At 48.0% G+C, this 27934-nt stretch overlaps 6 pseudogenes; all 6 read right to left on the reverse strand.

The window, feature by feature from the left end:
• Positions 1–1831: 1831 nt before the first annotated feature.
• Positions 1832–4234, reverse strand: LOC149990305 (cell division cycle 5-like protein pseudogene; annotated as a pseudogene).
• A 2161-nt stretch (positions 4235–6395) lies between these two features.
• LOC149990306 (cell division cycle 5-like protein pseudogene) lies at positions 6396–8798 on the reverse strand (annotated as a pseudogene).
• A 2173-nt stretch (positions 8799–10971) lies between these two features.
• LOC149990307 (cell division cycle 5-like protein pseudogene) lies at positions 10972–13374 on the reverse strand (annotated as a pseudogene).
• Positions 13375–15534: 2160 nt separating this feature from the next.
• LOC149990308 (cell division cycle 5-like protein pseudogene) lies at positions 15535–17937 on the reverse strand (annotated as a pseudogene).
• Positions 17938–20114: 2177 nt separating this feature from the next.
• Positions 20115–22517, reverse strand: LOC149990309 (cell division cycle 5-like protein pseudogene; annotated as a pseudogene).
• Positions 22518–24694: 2177 nt separating this feature from the next.
• On the reverse strand, positions 24695–27097 carry LOC149990310 (cell division cycle 5-like protein pseudogene; annotated as a pseudogene).
• Positions 27098–27934: the final 837 nt, after the last annotated feature.

Genomic DNA, 27934 nt, shown 5'->3' on the forward strand with positions numbered 1-27934 from the left:
GGAGTCAAGTTCTCTTCATCCTACTCAAGCATCCTTGGGCCCCTCTCAAGCGATTCTTTTCAGTACTCCTCCATCCTTCCCTTCCCTACCCACCTCCTGCCTCCAGACCCTCGGTGCGTACGGTGTAGGCGCACAGGTGCGGTATCCTGGCGCAGCCTCCGCTTGTACTCCATCCAGGGCTTCAGCAGGTTGCTGGGTTTTCAGCCAGCTCATTGCTGCTACCTGCTGGGTGTTCCTGGTGAGCACCCGCATCTTCCCTGTCCATCTCCCGGTGATGGGCACCTGACTCTCCTCCTGCAACTGTGCCCCCTAAAAGAGAGCTTCGAGCTGCTTGTGCTGCCCCTCGGAATGTGAGATGTAAGAAGAGAGGGGGTGGTCGGTGTAGACAAGCCAGCCCTCAGCTCAAACCCTGAAGGACACGTAGGGCCGAGAGGGCCCCAGAATGGCTTGCCAGGGCTTGGGCTGATAGAGAAGGCCGCCTCCCACACCAGGGCTCCAGGCGGCCGGGGTATGCCGTGCCCGGTGGCAATGGGGGCACGGGCCCCTCTGCAGGTTCCCTCATAATCTGCCTCCTCAAAAGGAAGGAGGTCTCAGCCCTGGCTGCTGTGGCTCAGTGGATTGAGCATCAGCCTGGAGACCTAACTGTCGCTGGTTTGATTCCCAGCCAGAGCACGTTACTAGGTTGCACATCAGGTCCCCGGTTGGGGGCGCGTGAGACGCAACCACACAGTGATGTTTCTCTCCCTTTCTCCTTTCCCCTCTCTCTAAAAATAAATACATACATACATACATACATACATACATACATACAAACAATTGTAAAAAAAAAACAGTGCTATCTTCAAAAAAAAAGAAAAAAAGAAAAGAGGCAGCAGCTTTTATGGCGGAGGTGCCACACACACCCTAGGCTCAGTTGGAAGTTGCTCTGTCCAGCAGAGGCTTCGCGACCATGGCGGAAGAAACTTTTTACCCAGGACACTTTGTTATGTCTAGGAGAAAGAAGGTGACTGCCTCTCTAGTGCAGACCAGCCCCTAAACCTTCATCCCTTGTGCCTTTTCTTGAGGAGGATGCATACGAGAGATACAAGGCTAAAACTCATAAATCGTCAATAGCCATTAGGCATTTGACAGGAACAGATTACGCATACCAGTACAGGGGCCACAGTGACCAGTCTGTGTCAGGGTCCATAAAACATCTTGGCGCCACACTGGAACTAAGGGCGAGGTTTCATACACTCCTTGCTAGAGACTATTTATGTTCCATTAATGATAAAGAAAGCAAAGCAAGCTCTAAAACATGAGTACAATACGCATTCTTTAATCCAATTCCCATGACAACCCTCTGAGTGGCTGTCAGTCATGTTCCACACACAGCCTTATGTTGAGACTTAGAGACAAGCACGGCCGGGACGCCGGTGGCTCGTCATGCTCAGACAGCGGCTACAGTTCCTTAAACCACGAGGAGAGGTTGCCCACAAGCTTTGTTTTTTTTTTTTTTTTTTTTCAATTTTATCTTTCGTTTTTATTCAAGAGTATACTCACAGGCAGCACTTTCAAATTACGCTTTAAAAATAAAGGCCAAAACCAAAAAGAATCTGCAAATATGACAGTGCTTAAAGAATGATTGTCATCATAATTTACACTCTAAAATGTCCTGTGGAGTTAAATACTTTATACATAGATTGTGTAAGAGCGATGTCATTTAAAATAAACAACAAAAGAACCCACAGGTCACGGGTGAATTTGTCGTTGAGGATAAACATCAGTTTCAGCCTTCCAGAGTATGAAAACCAGCAACTAATTCATCCTGTGACAGAATACAAACTGTGCTTCACATTTTGGACTTTAAAGTTTCTTTCTGCAGCAGCAAATCAGCATATCTTTGCTGAAGTCCCTTTTCTCTTTCCTGTTGTCGCTGAACATCTTCTTTAAGACACCCCAGCCTCCAGAGAATAGCAGAATCCTCATGTTTCCTGAGTTCTTCAAACGTGTGTACCTCTAAGTAAGCCTGCTCAATTTGATCCCATAAGTCATTCACCTGTTTCATGAGCCCCATAGCATGGGACTGGTAACCCCCGAGCAAAATTTCTATCTTCTTTTCCATCTTTGCAGCTCTCTTGGCTTCTGTCATCATGTGACCTCTGTTAATCTCGAGCCTCTTTTCCAGTGACTCGATTCTGTCCTTTTTGCCTGCTAGGTTGGCCCGTGTGTAGCGGCTCTGTCCAGGGAGATACAAAACTTGACTATAGCATTCTTCCCACACCTGGTTATAAGCTTCGCTTGAGAGTTCTCCATGACTCATACCTTGTTTTACCACTTCCATCTCCCGTACCAGAACATCCTGGGCCTTTTTCATCTCTTCTTTAGAGAACTTTTCGTAAGGGCTGTGTTCCAGATAGGAAACGTGCTCTGAATTATTGGTAGCAAACCCTACCGTTTTTCCTTTTTTATTTCCAGATGGTTCATAAGGGTGATGTAGAAGGTCATAATGAAGCAATGCGATCGTTTCTTTTTTGATTAGTTCTTCGCTTTTCTGTAAATCTGTTAAAGGCGGTTCTACATTTAAGGCTCTTAGAATAGTTTCGTTTACTTCTGATGGTCTTGGAAGATCTTTCTGGCCAGCTTTGTGCGTTCGTTTCATTTGCTTCACACGCTTTGCGTCTCGCATGGCCTGCTTTCGTGCAGCCACATCAGCAGCATCTTCAATGTATGTGCCATCTATTTCTCGGTCTTCCAACTCTTTCTCAGCATTTTCTGGTAGAACAATTTCAAAGTCATTCTTGGAGGCAGGAAGGCCCATCAACCCTATACGGAGGTGTTCACGAGACTCTCTTTCCATCTGCCTCACATAAGAGGGATCACGGTAGTCTGCCATTCCATCCTCAGGATCAGTGTTCAACTTGTCTCGAAGAGGAGTTCTGCCTGGGGTGGAGTTAACTGGTTTGGGAGTTGCCCCACTCCAGGGAGTCAGCCCTTCAGATCCATGAGAAGGAGTCCCGAGTGGGATAGAAAGAACTGTGTTTGGAGTCTGTACAGCCTGCCACTGTGGAGTCACACCCGAGAAGTCACTCTCATGCAAGGGTGTGTTAAGTCCACCTTTTAATGGCGTATCCACAGTGGTCAGGGCCACGAGGTTCTGGCCTTCCTGGAGCATTCCGTCCTGGGAAGCTGGTGTTCGTGGCGTTCTAAGAGCGATGCTGTTGTTGGTGACATTGTACTCAGACAGAAGAGTACTGGAAGCAGAATTGGTTATGCCCGACTCCTCAGCAGTCTGACGTGCAATTTCACTCGCTTTGCCTACCTTCACAACTTCCTGCAGTTCTGCATCTGAAATCTGAGGGGCAGGAAGTACTAGTTTACTTCTCTTTTTAGTAAATTTAGAAACACCACTAGTTTGAAGAATAGCTGATGGTAAACCCGATCTTTCTTTCCTTTTCAAACGCTGCTTGTCTTTTTTCCGATCTCGTCCTTCTTTCTCAGACCTTAGCTCGCCATCAAGATCCTGTCGTCTTAACTTCCTGGAATCTGCATCAAGAGCCTGGTAGTTCTCCTCAGACGTATCATAGAAACCAAGAGCAGGCTTTTTTTCAAATGGGATTTCAGCATTATAATCAACCCCTCTCTTCTTTCTTCTTTTCTTCTGAATTTCGATGCCAGCTGCCCAAAGTTCTCTTCTCTTTTGGAGGGCAGCAAGACGCCTTGCCTCCTCCAACTGTTTCTCTCTCGCTTTCCTCTTGGCCTTCTTTCCCTGAGTATTAGCCAGCCGGGCTCTAGCTTCAGAAAGCATCTCAAGTTCATCCTCATCCATATCCATTGGATCAGGACGTGCTGGCTTTGTTTCTGGATTGGAAGCTATTTCTCCAGGTTTAAGTTTCCGTGGATCGTCTGTTTCCTCTTCGTTGTCTCTTTGGGATGCTTTATCCAGAAGACATTCATAGTGTTCTAAGCACTGGGCAGCTGTCCTTCCAATGATTGGAGCAATGGTCCGCCACTGCGTTGACATTAACTTGGCCAAATGCAAGAGTTTTTCCTCTTCTTCTCTGGACCATTCTGTTTTCTTGAGGCTTGGATCCAGCCACTCCCACCATCTGGCTTTGCACTGCTTTGCCGATTTCCTAGGCAGCAATGAAGCAACCCTAGACCACTGATTTTTCCCATATTTCATAACAGCTGCTTTCAGAATTTCATCCTCGGTATTCCTCCACATGCCCCCCTTAGTCACAATTCGAGGCATTTTGGCGGCGCGGTGTCTCGGCAAGTGGCCGAGAGGAGCTTCAGAAAAATAGCAACGGCGCTCGCTCCGCCTGCAGGACCGAGAGCCGCCACTTCCTCCGGGCACGACGTTCTGCTATAGCAGCTTTGTTCTAAGCTCACCTTCTCTCGGTAGCTAAGCCTGGGCACCTGGGAGTGGTGTGTGTCACCTTGTGGCTTCTCGGGTTTGATTGACATCAAGCTTGAGGCTTACCCTGCCCACGCTCACCCCACCCACGCTTTTAAGATCCCAGCTGCTCCCCGGAGAGTCTCATTTGCACTGAAGTGAGAGCACAAGTTAAGGAGGCTTCATGACTTCATTACCTTGGAGTCAAGTTCTCTTCATCCTACTCAAGCATCCTTGGGCCCCTCTCAAGCGATTCTTTTCAGTACTCCTCCATCCTTCCCTTCCCTACCCACCTCCTGCCTCCAGACCCTCGGTGCGTACGGTGTAGGCGCACAGGTGCGGTATCCTGGCGCAGCCTCCGCTTGTACTCCATCCAGGGCTTCAGCAGGTTGCTGGGTTTTCAGCCAGCTCATTGCTGCTACCTGCTGGGTGTTCCTGGTGAGCACCCGCATCTTCCCTGTCCATCTCCCGGTGATGGGCACCTGACTCTCCTCCTGCAACTGTGCCCCCTAAAAGAGAGCTTCGAGCTGCTTGTGCTGCCCCTCGGAATGTGAGATGTAAGAAGAGAGGGGGTGGTCGGTGTAGACAAGCCAGCCCTCAGCTCAAACCCTGAAGGACACGTAGGGCCGAGAGGGCCCCAGAATGGCTTGCCAGGGCTTGGGCTGATAGAGAAGGCCGCCTCCCACACCAGGGCTCCAGGCGGCCGGGGTATGCCGTGCCCGGTGGCAATGGGGGCACGGGCCCCTCTGCAGGTTCCCTCATAATCTGCCTCCTCAAAAGGAAGGAGGTCTCAGCCCTGGCTGCTGTGGCTCAGTGGATTGAGCATCAGCCTGGAGACCTAACTGTCGCTGGTTTGATTCCCAGCCAGAGCACGTTACTAGGTTGCACATCAGGTCCCCGGTTGGGGGCGCGTGAGACGCAACCACACAGTGATGTTTCTCTCCCTTTCTCCTTTCCCCTCTCTCTAAAAATAAATACATACATACATACATACATACAAACAATTGTAAAAAAAAAACAGTGCTATCTTCAAAAAAAAAGAAAAAAAGAAAAGAGGCAGCAGCTTTTATGGCGGAGGTGCCACACACACCCTAGGCTCAGTTGGAAGTTGCTCTGTCCAGCAGAGGCTTCGCGACCATGGCGGAAGAAACTTTTTACCCAGGACACTTTGTTATGTCTAGGAGAAAGAAGGTGACTGCCTCTCTAGTGCAGACCAGCCCCTAAACCTTCATCCCTTGTGCCTTTTCTTGAGGAGGATGCATACGAGAGATACAAGGCTAAAACTCATAAATCGTCAATAGCCATTAGGCATTTGACAGGAACAGATTACGCATACCAGTACAGGGGCCACAGTGACCAGTCTGTGTCAGGGTCCATAAAACATCTTGGCGCCACACTGGAACTAAGGGCGAGGTTTCATACACTCCTTGCTAGAGACTATTTATGTTCCATTAATGATAAAGAAAGCAAAGCAAGCTCTAAAACATGAGTACAATACGCATTCTTTAATCCAATTGCCATGACAACCCTCTGAGTGGCTGTCAGTCATGTTCCACACACAGCCTTATGTTGAGACTTAGAGACAAGCACGGCCGGGACGCCGGTGGCTCGTCATGCTCAGACAGCGGCTACAGTTCCTTAAACCACGAGGAGAGGTTGCCCACAAGCTTTGTTTTTTTTTTTTTTTTTTCAATTTTATCTTTCGTTTTTATTCAAGAGTATACTCACAGGCAGCACTTTCAAATTACGCTTTAAAAATAAAGGCCAAAACCAAAAAGAATCTGCAAATATGACAGTGCTTAAAGAATGATTGTCATCATAATTTACACTCTAAAATGTCCTGTGGAGTTAAATACTTTATACATAGATTGTGTAAGAGCGATGTCATTTAAAATAAACAACAAAAGAACCCACAGGTCACGGGTGAATTTGTCGTTGAGGATAAACATCAGTTTCAGCCTTCCAGAGTATGAAAACCAGCAACTAATTCATCCTGTGACAGAATACAAACTGTGCTTCACATTTTGGACTTTAAAGTTTCTTTCTGCAGCAGCAAATCAGCATATCTTTGCTGAAGTCCCTTTTCTCTTTCCTGTTGTCGCTGAACATCTTCTTTAAGACACCCCAGCCTCCAGAGAATAGCAGAATCCTCATGTTTCCTGAGTTCTTCAAACGTGTGTACCTCTAAGTAAGCCTGCTCAATTTGATCCCATAAGTCATTCACCTGTTTCATGAGCCCCATAGCATGGGACTGGTAACCCCCGAGCAAAATTTCTATCTTCTTTTCCATCTTTGCAGCTCTCTTGGCTTCTGTCATCATGTGACCTCTGTTAATCTCGAGCCTCTTTTCCAGTGACTCGATTCTGTCCTTTTTGCCTGCTAGGTTGGCCCGTGTGTAGCGGCTCTGTCCAGGGAGATACAAAACTTGACTATAGCATTCTTCCCACACCTGGTTATAAGCTTCGCTTGAGAGTTCTCCATGACTCATACCTTGTTTTACCACTTCCATCTCCCGTACCAGAACATCCTGGGCCTTTTTCATCTCTTCTTTAGAGAACTTTTCGTAAGGGCTGTGTTCCAGATAGGAAACGTGCTCTGAATTATTGGTAGCAAACCCTACCGTTTTTCCTTTTTTATTTCCAGATGGTTCATAAGGGTGATGTAGAAGGTCATAATGAAGCAATGCGATCGTTTCTTTTTTGATTAGTTCTTCGCTTTTCTGTAAATCTGTTAAAGGCGGTTCTACATTTAAGGCTCTTAGAATAGTTTCGTTTACTTCTGATGGTCTTGGAAGATCTTTCTGGCCAGCTTTGTGCGTTCGTTTCATTTGCTTCACACGCTTTGCGTCTCGCATGGCCTGCTTTCGTGCAGCCACATCAGCAGCATCTTCAATGTATGTGCCATCTATTTCTCGGTCTTCCAACTCTTTCTCAGCATTTTCTGGTAGAACAATTTCAAAGTCATTCTTGGAGGCAGGAAGGCCCATCAACCCTATACGGAGGTGTTCACGAGACTCTCTTTCCATCTGCCTCACATAAGAGGGATCACGGTAGTCTGCCATTCCATCCTCAGGATCAGTGTTCAACTTGTCTCGAAGAGGAGTTCTGCCTGGGGTGGAGTTAACTGGTTTGGGAGTTGCCCCACTCCAGGGAGTCAGCCCTTCAGATCCATGAGAAGGAGTCCCGAGTGGGATAGAAAGAACTGTGTTTGGAGTCTGTACAGCCTGCCACTGTGGAGTCACACCCGAGAAGTCACTCTCATGCAAGGGTGTGTTAAGTCCACCTTTTAATGGCGTATCCACAGTGGTCAGGGCCACGAGGTTCTGGCCTTCCTGGAGCATTCCGTCCTGGGAAGCTGGTGTTCGTGGCGTTCTAAGAGCGATGCTGTTGTTGGTGACATTGTACTCAGACAGAAGAGTACTGGAAGCAGAATTGGTTATGCCCGACTCCTCAGCAGTCTGACGTGCAATTTCACTCGCTTTGCCTACCTTCACAACTTCCTGCAGTTCTGCATCTGAAATCTGAGGGGCAGGAAGTACTAGTTTACTTCTCTTTTTAGTAAATTTAGAAACACCACTAGTTTGAAGAATAGCTGATGGTAAACCCGATCTTTCTTTCCTTTTCAAACGCTGCTTGTCTTTTTTCCGATCTCGTCCTTCTTTCTCAGACCTTAGCTCGCCATCAAGATCCTGTCGTCTTAACTTCCTGGAATCTGCATCAAGAGCCTGGTAGTTCTCCTCAGACGTATCATAGAAACCAAGAGCAGGCTTTTTTTCAAATGGGATTTCAGCATTATAATCAACCCCTCTCTTCTTTCTTCTTTTCTTCTGAATTTCGATGCCAGCTGCCCAAAGTTCTCTTCTCTTTTGGAGGGCAGCAAGACGCCTTGCCTCCTCCAACTGTTTCTCTCTCGCTTTCCTCTTGGCCTTCTTTCCCTGAGTATTAGCCAGCCGGGCTCTAGCTTCAGAAAGCATCTCAAGTTCATCCTCATCCATATCCATTGGATCAGGACGTGCTGGCTTTGTTTCTGGATTGGAAGCTATTTCTCCAGGTTTAAGTTTCCGTGGATCGTCTGTTTCCTCTTCGTTGTCTCTTTGGGATGCTTTATCCAGAAGACATTCATAGTGTTCTAAGCACTGGGCAGCTGTCCTTCCAATGATTGGAGCAATGGTCCGCCACTGCGTTGACATTAACTTGGCCAAATGCAAGAGTTTTTCCTCTTCTTCTCTGGACCATTCTGTTTTCTTGAGGCTTGGATCCAGCCACTCCCACCATCTGGCTTTGCACTGCTTTGCCGATTTCCTAGGCAGCAATGAAGCAACCCTAGACCACTGATTTTTCCCATATTTCATAACAGCTGCTTTCAGAATTTCATCCTCGGTATTCCTCCACATGCCCCCCTTAGTCACAATTCGAGGCATTTTGGCGGCGCGGTGTCTCGGCAAGTGGCCGAGAGGAGCTTCAGAAAAATAGCAACGGCGCTCGCTCCGCCTGCAGGACCGAGAGCCGCCACTTCCTCCGGGCACGACGTTCTGCTATAGCAGCTTTGTTCTAAGCTCACCTTCTCTCGGTAGCTAAGCCTGGGCACCTGGGAGTGGTGTGTGTCACCTTGTGGCTTCTCGGGTTTGATTGACATCAAGCTTGAGGCTTACCCTGCCCACGCTCACCCCACCCACGCTTTTAAGATCCCAGCTGCTCCCCGGAGAGTCTCATTTGCACTGAAGTGAGAGCACAAGTTAAGGAGGCTTCATGACTTCATTACCTTGGAGTCAAGTTCTCTTCATCCTACTCAAGCATCCTTGGGCCCCTCTCAAGCGATTCTTTTCAGTACTCCTCCATCCTTCCCTTCCCTACCCACCTCCTGCCTCCAGACCCTCGGTGCGTACGGTGTAGGCGCACAGGTGCGGTATCCTGGCGCAGCCTCCGCTTGTACTCCATCCAGGGCTTCAGCAGGTTGCTGGGTTTTCAGCCAGCTCATTGCTGCTACCTGCTGGGTGTTCCTGGTGAGCACCCGCATCTTCCCTGTCCATCTCCCGGTGATGGGCACCTGACTCTCCTCCTGCAACTGTGCCCCCTAAAAGAGAGCTTCGAGCTGCTTGTGCTGCCCCTCGGAATGTGAGATGTAAGAAGAGAGGGGGTGGTCGGTGTAGACAAGCCAGCCCTCAGCTCAAACCCTGAAGGACACGTAGGGCCGAGAGGGCCCCAGAATGGCTTGCCAGGGCTTGGGCTGATAGAGAAGGCCGCCTCCCACACCAGGGCTCCAGGCGGCCGGGGTATGCCGTGCCCGGTGGCAATGGGGGCACGGGCCCCTCTGCAGGTTCCCTCATAATCTGCCTCCTCAAAAGGAAGGAGGTCTCAGCCCTGGCTGCTGTGGCTCAGTGGATTGAGCATCAGCCTGGAGACCTAACTGTCGCTGGTTTGATTCCCAGCCAGAGCACGTTACTAGGTTGCACATCAGGTCCCCGGTTGGGGGCGCGTGAGACGCAACCACACAGTGATGTTTCTCTCCCTTTCTCCTTTCCCCTCTCTCTAAAAATAAATACATACATACATACATACATACATACATACATACAAACAATTGTAAAAAAAAAACAGTGCTATCTTCAAAAAAAAAGAAAAAAAGAAAAGAGGCAGCAGCTTTTATGGCGGAGGTGCCACACACACCCTAGGCTCAGTTGGAAGTTGCTCTGTCCAGCAGAGGCTTCGCGACCATGGCGGAAGAAACTTTTTACCCAGGACACTTTGTTATGTCTAGGAGAAAGAAGGTGACTGCCTCTCTAGTGCAGACCAGCCCCTAAACCTTCATCCCTTGTGCCTTTTCTTGAGGAGGATGCATACGAGAGATACAAGGCTAAAACTCATAAATCGTCAATAGCCATTAGGCATTTGACAGGAACAGATTACGCATACCAGTACAGGGGCCACAGTGACCAGTCTGTGTCAGGGTCCATAAAACATCTTGGCGCCACACTGGAACTAAGGGCGAGGTTTCATACACTCCTTGCTAGAGACTATTTATGTTCCATTAATGATAAAGAAAGCAAAGCAAGCTCTAAAACATGAGTACAATACGCATTCTTTAATCCAATTGCCATGACAACCCTCTGAGTGGCTGTCAGTCATGTTCCACACACAGCCTTATGTTGAGACTTAGAGACAAGCACGGCCGGGACGCCGGTGGCTCGTCATGCTCAGACAGCGGCTACAGTTCCTTAAACCACGAGGAGAGGTTGCCCACAAGCTTTGTTTTTTTTTTTTTTTTTTCAATTTTATCTTTCGTTTTTATTCAAGAGTATACTCACAGGCAGCACTTTCAAATTACGCTTTAAAAATAAAGGCCAAAACCAAAAAGAATCTGCAAATATGACAGTGCTTAAAGAATGATTGTCATCATAATTTACACTCTAAAATGTCCTGTGGAGTTAAATACTTTATACATAGATTGTGTAAGAGCGATGTCATTTAAAATAAACAACAAAAGAACCCACAGGTCACGGGTGAATTTGTCGTTGAGGATAAACATCAGTTTCAGCCTTCCAGAGTATGAAAACCAGCAACTAATTCATCCTGTGACAGAATACAAACTGTGCTTCACATTTTGGACTTTAAAGTTTCTTTCTGCAGCAGCAAATCAGCATATCTTTGCTGAAGTCCCTTTTCTCTTTCCTGTTGTCGCTGAACATCTTCTTTAAGACACCCCAGCCTCCAGAGAATAGCAGAATCCTCATGTTTCCTGAGTTCTTCAAACGTGTGTACCTCTAAGTAAGCCTGCTCAATTTGATCCCATAAGTCATTCACCTGTTTCATGAGCCCCATAGCATGGGACTGGTAACCCCCGAGCAAAATTTCTATCTTCTTTTCCATCTTTGCAGCTCTCTTGGCTTCTGTCATCATGTGACCTCTGTTAATCTCGAGCCTCTTTTCCAGTGACTCGATTCTGTCCTTTTTGCCTGCTAGGTTGGCCCGTGTGTAGCGGCTCTGTCCAGGGAGATACAAAACTTGACTATAGCATTCTTCCCACACCTGGTTATAAGCTTCGCTTGAGAGTTCTCCATGACTCATACCTTGTTTTACCACTTCCATCTCCCGTACCAGAACATCCTGGGCCTTTTTCATCTCTTCTTTAGAGAACTTTTCGTAAGGGCTGTGTTCCAGATAGGAAACGTGCTCTGAATTATTGGTAGCAAACCCTACCGTTTTTCCTTTTTTATTTCCAGATGGTTCATAAGGGTGATGTAGAAGGTCATAATGAAGCAATGCGATCGTTTCTTTTTTGATTAGTTCTTCGCTTTTCTGTAAATCTGTTAAAGGCGGTTCTACATTTAAGGCTCTTAGAATAGTTTCGTTTACTTCTGATGGTCTTGGAAGATCTTTCTGGCCAGCTTTGTGCGTTCGTTTCATTTGCTTCACACGCTTTGCGTCTCGCATGGCCTGCTTTCGTGCAGCCACATCAGCAGCATCTTCAATGTATGTGCCATCTATTTCTCGGTCTTCCAACTCTTTCTCAGCATTTTCTGGTAGAACAATTTCAAAGTCATTCTTGGAGGCAGGAAGGCCCATCAACCCTATACGGAGGTGTTCACGAGACTCTCTTTCCATCTGCCTCACATAAGAGGGATCACGGTAGTCTGCCATTCCATCCTCAGGATCAGTGTTCAACTTGTCTCGAAGAGGAGTTCTGCCTGGGGTGGAGTTAACTGGTTTGGGAGTTGCCCCACTCCAGGGAGTCAGCCCTTCAGATCCATGAGAAGGAGTCCCGAGTGGGATAGAAAGAACTGTGTTTGGAGTCTGTACAGCCTGCCACTGTGGAGTCACACCCGAGAAGTCACTCTCATGCAAGGGTGTGTTAAGTCCACCTTTTAATGGCGTATCCACAGTGGTCAGGGCCACGAGGTTCTGGCCTTCCTGGAGCATTCCGTCCTGGGAAGCTGGTGTTCGTGGCGTTCTAAGAGCGATGCTGTTGTTGGTGACATTGTACTCAGACAGAAGAGTACTGGAAGCAGAATTGGTTATGCCCGACTCCTCAGCAGTCTGACGTGCAATTTCACTCGCTTTGCCTACCTTCACAACTTCCTGCAGTTCTGCATCTGAAATCTGAGGGGCAGGAAGTACTAGTTTACTTCTCTTTTTAGTAAATTTAGAAACACCACTAGTTTGAAGAATAGCTGATGGTAAACCCGATCTTTCTTTCCTTTTCAAACGCTGCTTGTCTTTTTTCCGATCTCGTCCTTCTTTCTCAGACCTTAGCTCGCCATCAAGATCCTGTCGTCTTAACTTCCTGGAATCTGCATCAAGAGCCTGGTAGTTCTCCTCAGACGTATCATAGAAACCAAGAGCAGGCTTTTTTTCAAATGGGATTTCAGCATTATAATCAACCCCTCTCTTCTTTCTTCTTTTCTTCTGAATTTCGATGCCAGCTGCCCAAAGTTCTCTTCTCTTTTGGAGGGCAGCAAGACGCCTTGCCTCCTCCAACTGTTTCTCTCTCGCTTTCCTCTTGGCCTTCTTTCCCTGAGTATTAGCCAGCCGGGCTCTAGCTTCAGAAAGCATCTCAAGTTCATCCTCATCCATATCCATTGGATCAGGACGTGCTGGCTTTGTTTCTGGATTGGAAGCTATTTCTCCAGGTTTAAGTTTCCGTGGATCGTCTGTTTCCTCTTCGTTGTCTCTTTGGGATGCTTTATCCAGAAGACATTCATAGTGTTCTAAGCACTGGGCAGCTGTCCTTCCAATGATTGGAGCAATGGTCCGCCACTGCGTTGACATTAACTTGGCCAAATGCAAGAGTTTTTCCTCTTCTTCTCTGGACCATTCTGTTTTCTTGAGGCTTGGATCCAGCCACTCCCACCATCTGGCTTTGCACTGCTTTGCCGATTTCCTAGGCAGCAATGAAGCAACCCTAGACCACTGATTTTTCCCATATTTCATAACAGCTGCTTTCAGAATTTCATCCTCGGTATTCCTCCACATGCCCCCCTTAGTCACAATTCGAGGCATTTTGGCGGCGCGGTGTCTCGGCAAGTGGCCGAGAGGAGCTTCAGAAAAATAGCAACGGCGCTCGCTCCGCCTGCAGGACCGAGAGCCGCCACTTCCTCCGGGCACGACGTTCTGCTATAGCAGCTTTGTTCTAAGCTCACCTTCTCTCGGTAGCTAAGCCTGGGCACCTGGGAGTGGTGTGTGTCACCTTGTGGCTTCTCGGGTTTGATTGACATCAAGCTTGAGGCTTACCCTGCCCACGCTCACCCCACCCACGCTTTTAAGATCCCAGCTGCTCCCCGGAGAGTCTCATTTGCACTGAAGTGAGAGCACAAGTTAAGGAGGCTTCATGACTTCATTACCTTGGAGTCAAGTTCTCTTCATCCTACTCAAGCATCCTTGGGCCCCTCTCAAGCGATTCTTTTCAGTACTCCTCCATCCTTCCCTTCCCTACCCACCTCCTGCCTCCAGACCCTCGGTGCGTACGGTGTAGGCGCACAGGTGCGGTATCCTGGCGCAGCCTCCGCTTGTACTCCATCCAGGGCTTCAGCAGGTTGCTGGGTTTTCAGCCAGCTCATTGCTGCTACCTGCTGGGTGTTCCTGGTGAGCACCCGCATCTTCCCTGTCCATCTCCCGGTGATGGGCACCTGACTCTCCTCCTGCAACTGTGCCCCCTAAAAGAGAGCTTCGAGCTGCTTGTGCTGCCCCTCGGAATGTGAGATGTAAGAAGAGAGGGGGTGGTCGGTGTAGACAAGCCAGCCCTCAGCTCAAACCCTGAAGGACACGTAGGGCCGAGAGGGCCCCAGAATGGCTTGCCAGGGCTTGGGCTGATAGAGAAGGCCGCCTCCCACACCAGGGCTCCAGGCGGCCGGGGTATGCCGTGCCCGGTGGCAATGGGGGCACGGGCCCCTCTGCAGGTTCCCTCATAATCTGCCTCCTCAAAAGGAAGGAGGTCTCAGCCCTGGCTGCTGTGGCTCAGTGGATTGAGCATCAGCCTGGAGACCTAACTGTCGCTGGTTTGATTCCCAGCCAGAGCACGTTACTAGGTTGCACATCAGGTCCCCGGTTGGGGGCGCGTGAGAGGCAACCACACAGTGATGTTTCTCTCCCTTTCTCCTTTCCCCTCTCTCTAAAAATAAATACATACATACATACATACATACAAACAATTGTAAAAAAAAACAGTGCTATCTTCAAAAAAAAAGAAAAAAAGAAAAGAGGCAGCAGCTTTTATGGCGGAGGTGCCACACACACCCTAGGCTCAGTTGGAAGTTGCTCTGTCCAGCAGAGGCTTCGCGACCATGGCGGAAGAAACTTTTTACCCAGGACACTTTGTTATGTCTAGGAGAAAGAAGGTGACTGCCTCTCTAGTGCAGACCAGCCCCTAAACCTTCATCCCTTGTGCCTTTTCTTGAGGAGGATGCATACGAGAGATACAAGGCTAAAACTCATAAATCGTCAATAGCCATTAGGCATTTGACAGGAACAGATTACGCATACCAGTACAGGGGCCACAGTGACCAGTCTGTGTCAGGGTCCATAAAACATCTTGGCGCCACACTGGAACTAAGGGCGAGGTTTCATACACTCCTTGCTAGAGACTATTTATGTTCCATTAATGATAAAGAAAGCAAAGCAAGCTCTAAAACATGAGTACAATACGCATTCTTTAATCCAATTCCCATGACAACCCTCTGAGTGGCTGTCAGTCATGTTCCACACACAGCCTTATGTTGAGACTTAGAGACAAGCACGGCCGGGACGCCGGTGGCTCGTCATGCTCAGACAGCGGCTACAGTTCCTTAAACCACGAGGAGAGGTTGCCCACAAGCTTTGTTTTTTTTTTTTTTTTTTCAATTTTATCTTTCGTTTTTATTCAAGAGTATACTCACAGGCAGCACTTTCAAATTACGCTTTAAAAATAAAGGCCAAAACCAAAAAGAATCTGCAAATATGACAGTGCTTAAAGAATGATTGTCATCATAATTTACACTCTAAAATGTCCTGTGGAGTTAAATACTTTATACATAGATTGTGTAAGAGCGATGTCATTTAAAATAAACAACAAAAGAACCCACAGGTCACGGGTGAATTTGTCGTTGAGGATAAACATCAGTTTCAGCCTTCCAGAGTATGAAAACCAGCAACTAATTCATCCTGTGACAGAATACAAACTGTGCTTCACATTTTGGACTTTAAAGTTTCTTTCTGCAGCAGCAAATCAGCATATCTTTGCTGAAGTCCCTTTTCTCTTTCCTGTTGTCGCTGAACATCTTCTTTAAGACACCCCAGCCTCCAGAGAATAGCAGAATCCTCATGTTTCCTGAGTTCTTCAAACGTGTGTACCTCTAAGTAAGCCTGCTCAATTTGATCCCATAAGTCATTCACCTGTTTCATGAGCCCCATAGCATGGGACTGGTAACCCCCGAGCAAAATTTCTATCTTCTTTTCCATCTTTGCAGCTCTCTTGGCTTCTGTCATCATGTGACCTCTGTTAATCTCGAGCCTCTTTTCCAGTGACTCGATTCTGTCCTTTTTGCCTGCTAGGTTGGCCCGTGTGTAGCGGCTCTGTCCAGGGAGATACAAAACTTGACTATAGCATTCTTCCCACACCTGGTTATAAGCTTCGCTTGAGAGTTCTCCATGACTCATACCTTGTTTTACCACTTCCATCTCCCGTACCAGAACATCCTGGGCCTTTTTCATCTCTTCTTTAGAGAACTTTTCGTAAGGGCTGTGTTCCAGATAGGAAACGTGCTCTGAATTATTGGTAGCAAACCCTACCGTTTTTCCTTTTTTATTTCCAGATGGTTCATAAGGGTGATGTAGAAGGTCATAATGAAGCAATGCGATCGTTTCTTTTTTGATTAGTTCTTCGCTTTTCTGTAAATCTGTTAAAGGCGGTTCTACATTTAAGGCTCTTAGAATAGTTTCGTTTACTTCTGATGGTCTTGGAAGATCTTTCTGGCCAGCTTTGTGCGTTCGTTTCATTTGCTTCACACGCTTTGCGTCTCGCATGGCCTGCTTTCGTGCAGCCACATCAGCAGCATCTTCAATGTATGTGCCATCTATTTCTCGGTCTTCCAACTCTTTCTCAGCATTTTCTGGTAGAACAATTTCAAAGTCATTCTTGGAGGCAGGAAGGCCCATCAACCCTATACGGAGGTGTTCACGAGACTCTCTTTCCATCTGCCTCACATAAGAGGGATCACGGTAGTCTGCCATTCCATCCTCAGGATCAGTGTTCAACTTGTCTCGAAGAGGAGTTCTGCCTGGGGTGGAGTTAACTGGTTTGGGAGTTGCCCCACTCCAGGGAGTCAGCCCTTCAGATCCATGAGAAGGAGTCCCGAGTGGGATAGAAAGAACTGTGTTTGGAGTCTGTACAGCCTGCCACTGTGGAGTCACACCCGAGAAGTCACTCTCATGCAAGGGTGTGTTAAGTCCACCTTTTAATGGCGTATCCACAGTGGTCAGGGCCACGAGGTTCTGGCCTTCCTGGAGCATTCCGTCCTGGGAAGCTGGTGTTCGTGGCGTTCTAAGAGCGATGCTGTTGTTGGTGACATTGTACTCAGACAGAAGAGTACTGGAAGCAGAATTGGTTATGCCCGACTCCTCAGCAGTCTGACGTGCAATTTCACTCGCTTTGCCTACCTTCACAACTTCCTGCAGTTCTGCATCTGAAATCTGAGGGGCAGGAAGTACTAGTTTACTTCTCTTTTTAGTAAATTTAGAAACACCACTAGTTTGAAGAATAGCTGATGGTAAACCCGATCTTTCTTTCCTTTTCAAACGCTGCTTGTCTTTTTTCCGATCTCGTCCTTCTTTCTCAGACCTTAGCTCGCCATCAAGATCCTGTCGTCTTAACTTCCTGGAATCTGCATCAAGAGCCTGGTAGTTCTCCTCAGACGTATCATAGAAACCAAGAGCAGGCTTTTTTTCAAATGGGATTTCAGCATTATAATCAACCCCTCTCTTCTTTCTTCTTTTCTTCTGAATTTCGATGCCAGCTGCCCAAAGTTCTCTTCTCTTTTGGAGGGCAGCAAGACGCCTTGCCTCCTCCAACTGTTTCTCTCTCGCTTTCCTCTTGGCCTTCTTTCCCTGAGTATTAGCCAGCCGGGCTCTAGCTTCAGAAAGCATCTCAAGTTCATCCTCATCCATATCCATTGGATCAGGACGTGCTGGCTTTGTTTCTGGATTGGAAGCTATTTCTCCAGGTTTAAGTTTCCGTGGATCGTCTGTTTCCTCTTCGTTGTCTCTTTGGGATGCTTTATCCAGAAGACATTCATAGTGTTCTAAGCACTGGGCAGCTGTCCTTCCAATGATTGGAGCAATGGTCCGCCACTGCGTTGACATTAACTTGGCCAAATGCAAGAGTTTTTCCTCTTCTTCTCTGGACCATTCTGTTTTCTTGAGGCTTGGATCCAGCCACTCCCACCATCTGGCTTTGCACTGCTTTGCCGATTTCCTAGGCAGCAATGAAGCAACCCTAGACCACTGATTTTTCCCATATTTCATAACAGCTGCTTTCAGAATTTCATCCTCGGTATTCCTCCACATGCCCCCCTTAGTCACAATTCGAGGCATTTTGGCGGCGCGGTGTCTCGGCAAGTGGCCGAGAGGAGCTTCAGAAAAATAGCAACGGCGCTCGCTCCGCCTGCAGGACCGAGAGCCGCCACTTCCTCCGGGCACGACGTTCTGCTATAGCAGCTTTGTTCTAAGCTCACCTTCTCTCGGTAGCTAAGCCTGGGCACCTGGGAGTGGTGTGTGTCACCTTGTGGCTTCTCGGGTTTGATTGACATCAAGCTTGAGGCTTACCCTGCCCACGCTCACCCCACCCACGCTTTTAAGATCCCAGCTGCTCCCCGGAGAGTCTCATTTGCACTGAAGTGAGAGCACAAGTTAAGGAGGCTTCATGACTTCATTACCTTGGAGTCAAGTTCTCTTCATCCTACTCAAGCATCCTTGGGCCCCTCTCAAGCGATTCTTTTCAGTACTCCTCCATCCTTCCCTTCCCTACCCACCTCCTGCCTCCAGACCCTCGGTGCGTACGGTGTAGGCGCACAGGTGCGGTATCCTGGCGCAGCCTCCGCTTGTACTCCATCCAGGGCTTCAGCAGGTTGCTGGGTTTTCAGCCAGCTCATTGCTGCTACCTGCTGGGTGTTCCTGGTGAGCACCCGCATCTTCCCTGTCCATCTCCCGGTGATGGGCACCTGACTCTCCTCCTGCAACTGTGCCCCCTAAAAGAGAGCTTCGAGCTGCTTGTGCTGCCCCTCGGAATGTGAGATGTAAGAAGAGAGGGGGTGGTCGGTGTAGACAAGCCAGCCCTCAGCTCAAACCCTGAAGGACACGTAGGGCCGAGAGGGCCCCAGAATGGCTTGCCAGGGCTTGGGCTGATAGAGAAGGCCGCCTCCCACACCAGGGCTCCAGGCGGCCGGGGTATGCCGTGCCCGGTGGCAATGGGGGCACGGGCCCCTCTGCAGGTTCCCTCATAATCTGCCTCCTCAAAAGGAAGGAGGTCTCAGCCCTGGCTGCTGTGGCTCAGTGGATTGAGCATCAGCCTGGAGACCTAACTGTCGCTGGTTTGATTCCCAGCCAGAGCACGTTACTAGGTTGCACATCAGGTCCCCGGTTGGGGGCGCGTGAGAGGCAACCACACAGTGATGTTTCTCTCCCTTTCTCCTTTCCCCTCTCTCTAAAAATAAATACATACATACATACATACATACATACATACATACATACAAACAATTGTAAAAAAAAACAGTGCTATCTTCAAAAAAAAAGAAAAAAAGAAAAGAGGCAGCAGCTTTTATGGCGGAGGTGCCACACACACCCTAGGCTCAGTTGGAAGTTGCTCTGTCCAGCAGAGGCTTCGCGACCATGGCGGAAGAAACTTTTTACCCAGGACACTTTGTTATGTCTAGGAGAAAGAAGGTGACTGCCTCTCTAGTGCAGACCAGCCCCTAAACCTTCATCCCTTGTGCCTTTTCTTGAGGAGGATGCATACGAGAGATACAAGGCTAAAACTCATAAATCGTCAATAGCCATTAGGCATTTGACAGGAACAGATTACGCATACCAGTACAGGGGCCACAGTGACCAGTCTGTGTCAGGGTCCATAAAACATCTTGGCGCCACACTGGAACTAAGGGCGAGGTTTCATACACTCCTTGCTAGAGACTATTTATGTTCCATTAATGATAAAGAAAGCAAAGCAAGCTCTAAAACATGAGTACAATACGCATTCTTTAATCCAATTCCCATGACAACCCTCTGAGTGGCTGTCAGTCATGTTCCACACACAGCCTTATGTTGAGACTTAGAGACAAGCACGGCCGGGACGCCGGTGGCTCGTCATGCTCAGACAGCGGCTACAGTTCCTTAAACCACGAGGAGAGGTTGCCCACAAGCTTTGTTTTTTTTTTTTTTTTTTTCAATTTTATCTTTCGTTTTTATTCAAGAGTATACTCACAGGCAGCACTTTCAAATTACGCTTTAAAAATAAAGGCCAAAACCAAAAAGAATCTGCAAATATGACAGTGCTTAAAGAATGATTGTCATCATAATTTACACTCTAAAATGTCCTGTGGAGTTAAATACTTTATACATAGATTGTGTAAGAGCGATGTCATTTAAAATAAACAACAAAAGAACCCACAGGTCACGGGTGAATTTGTCGTTGAGGATAAACATCAGTTTCAGCCTTCCAGAGTATGAAAACCAGCAACTAATTCATCCTGTGACAGAATACAAACTGTGCTTCACATTTTGGACTTTAAAGTTTCTTTCTGCAGCAGCAAATCAGCATATCTTTGCTGAAGTCCCTTTTCTCTTTCCTGTTGTCGCTGAACATCTTCTTTAAGACACCCCAGCCTCCAGAGAATAGCAGAATCCTCATGTTTCCTGAGTTCTTCAAACGTGTGTACCTCTAAGTAAGCCTGCTCAATTTGATCCCATAAGTCATTCACCTGTTTCATGAGCCCCATAGCATGGGACTGGTAACCCCCGAGCAAAATTTCTATCTTCTTTTCCATCTTTGCAGCTCTCTTGGCTTCTGTCATCATGTGACCTCTGTTAATCTCGAGCCTCTTTTCCAGTGACTCGATTCTGTCCTTTTTGCCTGCTAGGTTGGCCCGTGTGTAGCGGCTCTGTCCAGGGAGATACAAAACTTGACTATAGCATTCTTCCCACACCTGGTTATAAGCTTCGCTTGAGAGTTCTCCATGACTCATACCTTGTTTTACCACTTCCATCTCCCGTACCAGAACATCCTGGGCCTTTTTCATCTCTTCTTTAGAGAACTTTTCGTAAGGGCTGTGTTCCAGATAGGAAACGTGCTCTGAATTATTGGTAGCAAACCCTACCGTTTTTCCTTTTTTATTTCCAGATGGTTCATAAGGGTGATGTAGAAGGTCATAATGAAGCAATGCGATCGTTTCTTTTTTGATTAGTTCTTCGCTTTTCTGTAAATCTGTTAAAGGCGGTTCTACATTTAAGGCTCTTAGAATAGTTTCGTTTACTTCTGATGGTCTTGGAAGATCTTTCTGGCCAGCTTTGTGCGTTCGTTTCATTTGCTTCACACGCTTTGCGTCTCGCATGGCCTGCTTTCGTGCAGCCACATCAGCAGCATCTTCAATGTATGTGCCATCTATTTCTCGGTCTTCCAACTCTTTCTCAGCATTTTCTGGTAGAACAATTTCAAAGTCATTCTTGGAGGCAGGAAGGCCCATCAACCCTATACGGAGGTGTTCACGAGACTCTCTTTCCATCTGCCTCACATAAGAGGGATCACGGTAGTCTGCCATTCCATCCTCAGGATCAGTGTTCAACTTGTCTCGAAGAGGAGTTCTGCCTGGGGTGGAGTTAACTGGTTTGGGAGTTGCCCCACTCCAGGGAGTCAGCCCTTCAGATCCATGAGAAGGAGTCCCGAGTGGGATAGAAAGAACTGTGTTTGGAGTCTGTACAGCCTGCCACTGTGGAGTCACACCCGAGAAGTCACTCTCATGCAAGGGTGTGTTAAGTCCACCTTTTAATGGCGTATCCACAGTGGTCAGGGCCACGAGGTTCTGGCCTTCCTGGAGCATTCCGTCCTGGGAAGCTGGTGTTCGTGGCGTTCTAAGAGCGATGCTGTTGTTGGTGACATTGTACTCAGACAGAAGAGTACTGGAAGCAGAATTGGTTATGCCCGACTCCTCAGCAGTCTGACGTGCAATTTCACTCGCTTTGCCTACCTTCACAACTTCCTGCAGTTCTGCATCTGAAATCTGAGGGGCAGGAAGTACTAGTTTACTTCTCTTTTTAGTAAATTTAGAAACACCACTAGTTTGAAGAATAGCTGATGGTAAACCCGATCTTTCTTTCCTTTTCAAACGCTGCTTGTCTTTTTTCCGATCTCGTCCTTCTTTCTCAGACCTTAGCTCGCCATCAAGATCCTGTCGTCTTAACTTCCTGGAATCTGCATCAAGAGCCTGGTAGTTCTCCTCAGACGTATCATAGAAACCAAGAGCAGGCTTTTTTTCAAATGGGATTTCAGCATTATAATCAACCCCTCTCTTCTTTCTTCTTTTCTTCTGAATTTCGATGCCAGCTGCCCAAAGTTCTCTTCTCTTTTGGAGGGCAGCAAGACGCCTTGCCTCCTCCAACTGTTTCTCTCTCGCTTTCCTCTTGGCCTTCTTTCCCTGAGTATTAGCCAGCCGGGCTCTAGCTTCAGAAAGCATCTCAAGTTCATCCTCATCCATATCCATTGGATCAGGACGTGCTGGCTTTGTTTCTGGATTGGAAGCTATTTCTCCAGGTTTAAGTTTCCGTGGATCGTCTGTTTCCTCTTCGTTGTCTCTTTGGGATGCTTTATCCAGAAGACATTCATAGTGTTCTAAGCACTGGGCAGCTGTCCTTCCAATGATTGGAGCAATGGTCCGCCACTGCGTTGACATTAACTTGGCCAAATGCAAGAGTTTTTCCTCTTCTTCTCTGGACCATTCTGTTTTCTTGAGGCTTGGATCCAGCCACTCCCACCATCTGGCTTTGCACTGCTTTGCCGATTTCCTAGGCAGCAATGAAGCAACCCTAGACCACTGATTTTTCCCATATTTCATAACAGCTGCTTTCAGAATTTCATCCTCGGTATTCCTCCACATGCCCCCCTTAGTCACAATTCGAGGCATTTTGGCGGCGCGGTGTCTCGGCAAGTGGCCGAGAGGAGCTTCAGAAAAATAGCAACGGCGCTCGCTCCGCCTGCAGGACCGAGAGCCGCCACTTCCTCCGGGCACGACGTTCTGCTATAGCAGCTTTGTTCTAAGCTCACCTTCTCTCGGTAGCTAAGCCTGGGCACCTGGGAGTGGTGTGTGTCACCTTGTGGCTTCTCGGGTTTGATTGACATCAAGCTTGAGGCTTACCCTGCCCACGCTCACCCCACCCACGCTTTTAAGATCCCAGCTGCTCCCCGGAGAGTCTCATTTGCACTGAAGTGAGAGCACAAGTTAAGGAGGCTTCATGACTTCATTACCTTGGAGTCAAGTTCTCTTCATCCTACTCAAGCATCCTTGGGCCCCTCTCAAGCGATTCTTTTCAGTACTCCTCCATCCTTCCCTTCCCTACCCACCTCCTGCCTCCAGACCCTCGGTGCGTACGGTGTAGGCGCACAGGTGCGGTATCCTGGCGCAGCCTCCGCTTGTACTCCATCCAGGGCTTCAGCAGGTTGCTGGGTTTTCAGCCAGCTCATTGCTGCTACCTGCTGGGTGTTCCTGGTGAGCACCCGCATCTTCCCTGTCCATCTCCCGGTGATGGGCACCTGACTCTCCTCCTGCAACTGTGCCCCCTAAAAGAGAGCTTCGAGCTGCTTGTGCTGCCCCTCGGAATGTGAGATGTAAGAAGAGAGGGGGTGGTCGGTGTAGACAAGCCAGCCCTCAGCTCAAACCCTGAAGGACACGTAGGGCCGAGAGGGCCCCAGAATGGCTTGCCAGGGCTTGGGCTGATAGAGAAGGCCGCCTCCCACACCAGGGCTCCAGGCGGCCGGGGTATGCCGTGCCCGGTGGCAATGGGGGCACGGGCCCCTCTGCAGGTTCCCTCATAATCTGCCTCCTCAAAAGGAAGGAGGTCTCAGCCCTGGCTGCTGTGGCTCAGTGGATTGAGCATCAGCCTGGAGACCTAACTGTCGCTGGTTTGATTCCCAGCCAGAGCACGTTACTAGGTTGCACATCAGGTCCCCGGTTGGGGGCGCGTGAGAGGCAACCACACAGTGATGTTTCTCTCCCTTTCTCCTTTCCCCTCTCTCTAAAAATAAATACATACATACATACATACATACATACATACATACATACAAACAATTGTAAAAAAAAACAGTGCTATCTTCAAAAAAAAAGAAAAAAAGAAAAGAGGCAGCAGCTTTTATGGCGGAGGTGCCACACACACCCTAGGCTCAGTTGGAAGTTGCTCTGTCCAGCAGAGGCTTCGCGACCATGGCGGAAGAAACTTTTTACCCAGGACACTTTGTTATGTCTAGGAGAAAGAAGGTGACTGCCTCTCTAGTGCAGACCAGCCCCTAAACCTTCATCCCTTGTGCCTTTTCTTGAGGAGGATGCATACGAGAGATACAAGGCTAAAACTCATAAATCGTCAATAGCCATTAGGCATTTGACAGGAACAGATTACGCATACCAGTACAGGGGCCACAGTGACCAGTCTGTGTCAGGGTCCATAAAACATCTTGGCGCCACACTGGAACTAAGGGCGAGGTTTCATACACTCCTTGCTAGAGACTATTTATGTTCCATTAATGATAAAGAAAGCAAAGCAAGCTCTAAAACATGAGTACAATACGCATTCTTTAATCCAATTCCCATGACAACCCTCTGAGTGGCTGTCAGTCATGTTCCACACACAGCCTTATGTTGAGACTTAGAGACAAGCACGGCCGGGACGCCGGTGGCTCGTCATGCTCAGACAGCGGCTACAGTTCCTTAAACCACGAGGAGAGGTTGCCCACAAGCTTTGTTTTTTTTTTTTTTTTTTTCAATTTTATCTTTCGTTTTTATTCAAGAGTATACTCACAGGCAGCACTTTCAAATTACGCTTTAAAAATAAAGGCCAAAACCAAAAAGAATCTGCAAATATGACAGTGCTTAAAGAATGATTGTCATCATAATTTACACTCTAAAATGTCCTGTGGAGTTAAATACTTTATACATAGATTGTGTAAGAGCGATGTCATTTAAAATAAACAACAAAAGAACCCACAGGTCACGGGTGAATTTGTCGTTGAGGATAAACATCAGTTTCAGCCTTCCAGAGTATGAAAACCAGCAACTAATTCATCCTGTGACAGAATACAAACTGTGCTTCACATTTTGGACTTTAAAGTTTCTTTCTGCAGCAGCAAATCAGCATATCTTTGCTGAAGTCCCTTTTCTCTTTCCTGTTGTCGCTGAACATCTTCTTTAAGACACCCCAGCCTCCAGAGAATAGCAGAATCCTCATGTTTCCTGAGTTCTTCAAACGTGTGTACCTCTAAGTAAGCCTGCTCAATTTGATCCCATAAGTCATTCACCTGTTTCATGAGCCCCATAGCATGGGACTGGTAACCCCCGAGCAAAATTTCTATCTTCTTTTCCATCTTTGCAGCTCTCTTGGCTTCTGTCATCATGTGACCTCTGTTAATCTCGAGCCTCTTTTCCAGTGACTCGATTCTGTCTTTTTTGCCTGCTAGGTTGGCCCGTGTGTAGCGGCTCTGTCCAGGGAGATACAAAACTTGACTATAGCATTCTTCCCACACCTGGTTATAAGCTTCGCTTGAGAGTTCTCCATGACTCATACCTTGTTTTACCACTTCCATCTCCCGTACCAGAACATCCTGGGCCTTTTTCATCTCTTCTTTAGAGAACTTTTCGTAAGGGCTGTGTTCCAGATAGGAAACGTGCTCTGAATTATTGGTAGCAAACCCTACCGTTTTTCCTTTTTTATTTCCAGATGGTTCATAAGGGTGATGTAGAAGGTCATAATGAAGCAATGCGATCGTTTCTTTTTTGATTAGTTCTTCGCTTTTCTGTAAATCTGTTAAAGGCGGTTCTACATTTAAGGCTCTTAGAATAGTTTCGTTTACTTCTGATGGTCTTGGAAGATCTTTCTGGCCAGCTTTGTGCGTTCGTTTCATTTGCTTCACACGCTTTGCGTCTCGCATGGCCTGCTTTCGTGCAGCCACATCAGCAGCATCTTCAATGTATGTGCCATCTATTTCTCGGTCTTCCAACTCTTTCTCAGCATTTTCTGGTAGAACAATTTCAAAGTCATTCTTGGAGGCAGGAAGGCCCATCAACCCTATACGGAGGTGTTCACGAGACTCTCTTTCCATCTGCCTCACATAAGAGGGATCACGGTAGTCTGCCATTCCATCCTCAGGATCAGTGTTCAACTTGTCTCGAAGAGGAGTTCTGCCTGGGGTGGAGTTAACTGGTTTGGGAGTTGCCCCACTCCAGGGAGTCAGCCCTTCAGATCCATGAGAAGGAGTCCCGAGTGGGATAGAAAGAACTGTGTTTGGAGTCTGTACAGCCTGCCACTGTGGAGTCACACCCGAGAAGTCACTCTCATGCAAGGGTGTGTTAAGTCCACCTTTTAATGGCGTATCCACAGTGGTCAGGGCCACGAGGTTCTGGCCTTCCTGGAGCATTCTGTCCTGGGAAGCTGGTGTTCGTGGCGTTCTAAGAGCGATGCTGTTGTTGGTGACATTGTACTCAGACAGAAGAGTACTGGAAGCAGAATTGGTTATGCCCGACTCCTCAGCAGTCTGACGTGCAATTTCACTCGCTTTGCCTACCTTCACAACTTCCTGCAGTTCTGCATCTGAAATCTGAGGGGCAGGAAGTACTAGTTTACTTCTCTTTTTAGTAAATTTAGAAACACCACTAGTTTGAAGAATAGCTGATGGTAAACCCGATCTTTCTTTCCTTTTCAAACGCTGCTTGTCTTTTTTCCGATCTCGTCCTTCTTTCTCAGACCTTAGCTCGCCATCAAGATCCTGTCGTCTTAACTTCCTGGAATCTGCATCAAGAGCCTGGTAGTTCTCCTCAGACGTATCATAGAAACCAAGAGCAGGCTTTTTTTCAAATGGGATTTCAGCATTATAATCAACCCCTCTCTTCTTTCTTCTTTTCTTCTGAATTTCGATGCCAGCTGCCCAAAGTTCTCTTCTCTTTTGGAGGGCAGCAAGACGCCTTGCCTCCTCCAACTGTTTCTCTCTCGCTTTCCTCTTGGCCTTCTTTCCCTGAGTATTAGCCAGCCGGGCTCTAGCTTCAGAAAGCATCTCAAGTTCATCCTCATCCATATCCATTGGATCAGGACGTGCTGGCTTTGTTTCTGGATTGGAAGCTATTTCTCCAGGTTTAAGTTTCCGTGGATCGTCTGTTTCCTCTTCGTTGTCTCTTTGGGATGCTTTATCCAGAAGACATTCATAGTGTTCTAAGCACTGGGCAGCTGTCCTTCCAATGATTGGAGCAATGGTCCGCCACTGCGTTGACATTAACTTGGCCAAATGCAAGAGTTTTTCCTCTTCTTCTCTGGACCATTCTGTTTTCTTGAGGCTTGGATCCAGCCACTCCCACCATCTGGCTTTGCACTGCTTTGCCGATTTCCTAGGCAGCAATGAAGCAACCCTAGACCACTGATTTTTCCCATATTTCATAACAGCTGCTTTCAGAATTTCATCCTCGGTATTCCTCCACATGCCCCCCTTAGTCACAATTCGAGGCATTTTGGCGGCGCGGTGTCTCGGCAAGTGGCCGAGAGGAGCTTCAGAAAAATAGCAACGGCGCTCGCTCCGCCTGCAGGACCGAGAGCCGCCACTTCCTCCGGGCACGACGTTCTGCTATAGCAGCTTTGTTCTAAGCTCACCTTCTCTCGGTAGCTAAGCCTGGGCACCTGGGAGTGGTGTGTGTCACCTTGTGGCTTCTCGGGTTTGATTGACATCAAGCTTGAGGCTTACCCTGCCCACGCTCACCCCACCCACGCTTTTAAGATCCCAGCTGCTCCCCGGAGAGTCTCATTTGCACTGAAGTGAGAGCACAAGTTAAGGAGGCTTCATGACTTCATTACCTTGGAGTCAAGTTCTCTTCATCCTACTCAAGCATCCTTGGGCCCCTCTCAAGCGATTCTTTTCAGTACTCCTCCATCCTTCCCTTCCCTACCCACCTCCTGCCTCCAGACCCTCGGTGCGTACGGTGTAGGCGCACAGGTGCGGTATCCTGGCGCAGCCTCCGCTTGTACTCCATCCAGGGCTTCAGCAGGTTGCTGGGTTTTCAGCCAGCTCATTGCTGCTACCTGCTGGGTGTTCCTGGTGAGCACCCGCATCTTCCCTGTCCATCTCCCGGTGATGGGCACCTGACTCTCCTCCTGCAACTGTGCCCCCTAAAAGAGAGCTTCGAGCTGCTTGTGCTGCCCCTCGGAATGTGAGATGTAAGAAGAGAGGGGGTGGTCGGTGTAGACAAGCCAGCCCTCAGCTCAAACCCTGAAGGACACGTAGGGCCGAGAGGGCCCCAGAATGGCTTGCCAGGGCTTGGGCTGATAGAGAAGGCCGCCTCCCACACCAGGG

This window comes from Furipterus horrens, unplaced genomic scaffold (assembly GCF_987537825.1).
Source record: "Furipterus horrens unplaced genomic scaffold, mFurHor1.1.pri manual_scaffold_18, whole genome shotgun sequence".
Lineage (NCBI taxonomy): Eukaryota > Metazoa > Chordata > Mammalia > Chiroptera > Furipteridae > Furipterus > Furipterus horrens.